The sequence below is a fragment of the Dipodomys merriami genome, unplaced genomic scaffold, assembly GCF_024711535.1.
Source record: "Dipodomys merriami isolate MVZ:Mamm:240054 unplaced genomic scaffold, mDipMer1.0.p SCAF_801, whole genome shotgun sequence".
Lineage (NCBI taxonomy): Eukaryota > Metazoa > Chordata > Mammalia > Rodentia > Heteromyidae > Dipodomys > Dipodomys merriami.
Window position 1 is genome coordinate 97,501 of NW_027206404.1, and position 6,063 is coordinate 103,563.

Consider the following 6,063-nt stretch of genomic DNA (forward strand, 5'->3'; position numbering starts at 1 on the left):
CCCATGCATTTACCCATCCATCCATCCATCCATCCATCCACCCATCCATCCATCCATCCATCCATCCACCCACCCATCCATACATCCATCCACTCGTGACTCAGTGAGGCACTTCCTGTGTTCATTCCCTTTATTTCCAGAGGTCAGGGAGGCCCTGGGATGGGTCAGGTCTTGGCCTTGTGTCCAGTGTCCTTCTGTCTGTCTGTCTGTCCATCCGCAGGTCAGTTGAAGGCGGGCAGGCTGAAGAGCTCGGGTTGTATGTCACCCAAGGAGGGCAGCAGCAGGGTGGCCCCGGCCGTTGAGTTCGGGGTCGAGCTGGACGCTGCGCACCATGACCACCTGCATCCCCGCTGCCTGGGCGACCGCCATGCAGTGGGGCGTGTCCTCCAGCACCAGGCACTGCGGGGTCAGAGGGCGAGAGAGACACGCGGAGTGAGAGGTCGGCCGGGGGGTGGGCCGGGTGCCCAGTGTTGGAGGGAAGGAAGGGGGGAAGGAAGGAAGGAAAGAAGGAAGGAGGGAAGGAGGGAAGGAAGGAAGGAGGGAAGGAAGGAAAGATGAAAAGGAAGGATGGAGGGAAGGAACAAGAAGGAAGGAGGGAAGGAAGGAAGGAAGGAGGGAAGGAAAGAAGGATGGAGGGAAAGAAGGAAGGAGGGAGGGAAGGAGGGAAAGAAGGAGGGAAGGAGGGAAAGAAGGAGGGAAGGAGGGAAGGAAGGAGGGAAGGAAGGAGAGAGGGAAGGAAGGAGGGAAGGAAGGAGGGAGGGAAGGAAGGAAGGAGGGAGGGAAGGAAGGAGGGAAGGAAGGAGGGAGGGAAAGAAGGAGGGAGGGAAGGAAGGAAGGAGTGAAGGAAGTAGTGAAGGAAGGAAGGAAGGAGGGAAGGAAGGAGGGAAGGAAGGAGGGAAGATGACCGTCGAGCCACGGCGTGCCTACTGGCATGTTCTGTGTGTGATTTCGAGGCCTCCCCCACCCAGGGCCTGGTGTGGGCCAGGTGAGCACTGTGCCAAGGAGTCTCCCTCCCTGTTCCCCTGGGGCCATCTGTCCATCCGTCTCTCCATCCGTCCATCCGTCTGTGTGATTGTGTGTCTGTCCATGTCTCTCTGTCTGTCTCTGTGTGTCTGTCTGTCCCTATATCTGTCTGTCTGTGTCTCTGTGGTCGGTCTGTCTGGTCTGTTCTGTGTATCTGTCTGTCTGGACTCTTATGTCTGTCTGTCTGTCTCTGTATGTGTGTCTGTCTGTGTCTGGTTAAGTGTCTCTGTGTCTGTCTATCAGTGTGTGTCTGTCTCTGTATCCGTCTGTCTGTCTATATGCCTATTTGTGTGTCTCTGTAGTCTGTCTGTCTGTGTGTCTGTCTGCGTATGTATGTCTATCTCTCTGTCTATTGGTGTGTGTCTGTCTGTCCGTGTCTCTGTGCTCTGTCTGTCTGTCTGTCTGCATGGTCTGTGTATCTGTGCGTCTGTCTTTGTCTATCTGTCTGTGTGTGTGTCTATCAGTGTGTCTGTCTGTCTGTGTCTCTGTGGTCTGTCTGGTAGGTCTGTGAATCTGTGTGTCTGTCCCGTCTCTTGTGTCTGTCTGTCTGTCTATCTGTCTGGTCTCTGTGTCTGTGTGTCTATCTCTCTGTCAGTGTGTCTGTCTGTCTATCGGAGTGTGTCTGTCTGTCCGTGTCTCTGTGGTCTGTCTGTCTGTCTGTCTATGAGTCTGTCTCTGTGTCTGTGTCTCTATCTGGTTTGTCTGCCTGTCAGTCTGTGTGTCTATCTGCCTGTCTGTCTGTCTGCATGTCTGTCTGGTTTGTCCATGTGTCTATCTGTGTCTCTGTGTCTGTCTCTGCGTCTATCTGTGTGTTTCTGTGTCTGGCTGTCTGTCTGTCTGGTCTGTGTATCTGTGTATCCGTCCATGTCTGTCTGTCTGTGTGTCTCTCTGTGTGTGGTCCATGCAGTGGACCCGAGGCCCAAGGCCTCAGTTTACCTGGTTGACGGGGGGGGGGGGATTAGGAGAGAACCTCCGGTTGCAGGCCAGGAAGATGTCCGGAGAACCTGCGGGCGCAGGCCAGGAAGATGTCCGGGGCGGGCTTGCTGGCCTTGACCTCGGGGTCATCACCCAGCACCATGTGGTGAAAGGCACCGAACAGCTCCCGGTGTGCGCTGGTCTTGGCCTGGTAGGCCTCAGTCCCTGAGCTGGTGGCCAGGGCGAAGGGGATGCTGTGCTTCTGTATGTGGAGGATCAACTTCTCTGCACCTGGAGACAGAGAGACAGGAGGAGAAGAACTTAGGTCTTTGGTGGCCTAGGGGGGAAATCCACAAATCCATCCATCCACCCATCCATCCATCCATCTACCGATCCACCCATCCATCCACCCATCCATCTATCTATCCATCCATCCATCCACCCACCCATCCATCCACCCATCCATCCACCCATCCATCTATCTATCCATCCATTCATCCATCCATCCATCCATCCACCCATCCACCGATCCATCAATCCATCAATCAATCCATCTACCCAGCCAGCCACCCATCCATCCACTCATCCATCCACCTACCCATCCATCCATCCATCCATCCATCTACTCATCCATCCACCCACCCACCCATCATCCATCCATCTACCCAGCCAGCCACCCATCCATCCATTCATCCATCCACCCATCCATCCATTCATCCATCCATCCATCCACCCACCCATCCACTCATCTATCCATCCATCCATCCATCCATCCATTGACCCATCCATCAACCCATCCATCCACCCATCCACCCACCCATCCATCCATCAATTCATCCATCCACCCATCCATCCACCATCCATCCATCCATCCATCCACCCATCCATCCATCCACCCACCCATCCATCCATCCATCATCATCATCATCATCATCATCATCATCATCATCATCATCATCATCATCATCATCATCATCATGGTGACCCAGGAAGGATGTGAACTCCGGGCATCATCATCATCATCATCATGGTGACCCAGGGCGACCGGCCGGGCCACATGCACGCACACGCACGCACACACGTGTATGAGCAGATGACATCTTGTCCCGAGCACTGGGCAGCGAGTCCTAGATAGGGTGGTGGAGACGGCACCGCGTTCTAGAAGGTTCTGAATCCAACGGTCATGGCAGATGGACCGGTGAAGTCTAGGATGTACACACAGACAGACAGACAGACAGACAGACAGACAGACAGACAGACACACACACACACACACACACACACACACACACACACACACAACGGCCCGGGGAAAGGAGATGGTTCTAGAAAGTTTGTCCCTTTTCAGAGTTCTTCACCCAGACAGACAGACTGACAGATGGATAGATGGATGGATAGACAGATGGGCGGATGGATGGACAGACAGACAGACTGAGAGATGGATGGACAGATGGGCGGAAGGATGGACAGACAGACAGACTGATACATGGATAGATGGATAGACAGATGGGTGGATGGATGGACAGACAGACAGACTGATAGCTAGCTAGATGGATGGATCGATGGACAGACAGACAGACTGATACCTAGATAGATGGATGGATGGATGGACAGACAGACTGAAAGATGGATAGATAAGACGGATAGACAGATGGGTGGATGGATGGACAGACAGACAGACTGATAGATGGGTAGATGGATGGATGGACAGACTGACAGATGGATAGATGGATAGACAGATGGGCAGATGGATGGACAGACAGATAGATGGATAGACAGACAGACTGACAGATGGATAGATGGATAGACAAATGGGTGGATGGATGGACAGACAGACAGATGGATAGATGGATAATAGATGGATAGATGGATGGATGGACAGACAGACAGACTGACAGATGGACAGATGGATGGATAGACAGATGGACAGAAGGATGGACAGACAGGCTGGTAGATGGATAGATGATAGATAGATACACAGATAAGATACATGAATAGATGGATAGATGGATGGATGGTTGGACAGACAGAGAGATGTATAGATAGACACACAGACAGACAGATAGGTGGATAGATATAGTAGATAGATAGACAGACAGACATGTGGATAGACAGATGGATGGATGGATCCATGAATGGACAGACAGACAGAGAGTAGATAGACAGACACCTGGATAGACAGAGGGATGGATGCATAGATGGACAGACAGACAGATAGACGGATGGGTGGATGGATGGATAGATGGGTGGATAGAAGGGTGGATGGATGGATGGGGGATGGGTGGGTGGATGGGTGGATGGATGGGTGGGTGGATGGATGTTGATTGAATATGGATGGGATTAACATTTACACATTTGAGTGACTTGGACCCAAGTCCTGATACAATATGGGTGGGATTAACGTTTGCACACTTCAGTGAGTTGGACCCAAGTCCTCATCTGGATGGAGGACAGACGGATGGGATTAACATTTGCACAATTGAGTGACGGACCCAACTCCTCTCCATGGAGGAAGGAGGGAAGGGATTAACATTTGCACACTTGAATGAGTTGGACCCAAGTCCTGCTGTTGATGGAATATGGAAGGGATTAACATTTGCACAGTTGAGTGACTTGGACCCAAGTGTTCATCTCAATGGAGGATGGATGGATGGGTGGATGGATGGATGGATGGGTGGGTGGATGGATGAGTGGATGGATGGGAGGGTGGCTGGATGGATGGATGGCTGGATGGATGGATGGGTGGATGGATGGATGGGTGGATAGATGGGTGGATGGGTGGATGGATGGATGGGTGGATAGATGGGTGGATGGGTGGATGGATGGATGGGTGGATAGATGGGTAGATGGGTGGATGGATGGATGGATGGGTGGATGGATGGATGGGTGGGTGGGTGGATGGATGGGTGGATAGATGGATGGGTGGATGGATGGATAGGTGGACGGATGGGTGGATGGATGGATGGGTGGATCAGAGGGTGGATGGGTGGATGGATGGATGGATGGATGGATGGGTGAATAGATGGGTGGATGGATAGGTGGATGGGTGGGTGGATGGATGGATGATGGATGGGTGGATGGATGTTGATTAAATATGGGTGGGATTAACATTTTCACACTTGAGTGACTTGGAACCAAGTCCTGACCTCAATGGAGTAGGTCAAGCTCTGTCTCTGTCTCTGTCTGTCTGTCTGTCTGTGTCTTCTTCTGTCTGTCTCTGTCTTTGTCTGTCTCCTCTATCAGTCTGTCTGTTGGTCTGCGTGTCTCTACCTGTCCATGTCTGTGTCTGTCTGTCTTTGTCTCTCTGTCTCTGTCTGTCTCCTCTGTCAGTCTGTCTGTGTCTCGTTCTCTCTCTTTGTCTGTCTGTCTGTGTCTATCAGTCTACTTCTGTCTCTGTCTTTCTGTCTGTCTGTCTTGTCTGTGTCTGCCTGTTGGTCTGCCTGTCCATGTCTGTCTCACTGTCTGTCTGTCTCTGTCTCATTCTGTCTTTGTCTGTCTCGGTCTGTCTGTCTGTCATCAGTCTACTTCTGACTTCTGTGTCTGTCTGTCTCTTTGTCTCTCTGTCTCTGTCTCCTGTGTCTGTCTGGGTCTCGTTCTGTCTTTCTTTGTCTGCCTGTGTCAGTATCTGTCTGTCTGTGTCTGTCTGTCTGTCTCTCTGTCATTCTCTGTCTTTCGTGTCTGTCTGTCATTCTCTGTGTCTGTCTGTCTTTCTCTATGTCTGTGTCTGTCTCTGCCTATGTCTGTCTATCCATCTGTCTGTGTCTCTCTCTGTGTCCATCTGTGTGTCTGTCTCTGTCTGTCTTTGTCCCAGTGTCTGTCTGTCTTGCTCTATGTCTGTCCGTCTCTGTCTGTCGGCCTGTGTCTGTCTCTCTCTGTCATTCCCTGTCTGTCTGGCTCTGCCTCTGTCTGTCTGTCTCTCTGTCTGTCATTCTGTGTCTGTCTGTCTATGCCTGCCCATGTCTCTGTCTTCTCTGTGTCTGTCTGTGTCCATCTATCTGTCTGTGTCTCTCTGTGTCCATCTGTGTGTCTGTCTCTGTCCCAGTGTCTGTCTGACTCTGTTTCACTGTCCCTGTGTCTGTCAGTCTGTCTCTGGGAACCGCGCATGCGCGTTGCAGGGCAGCGCAG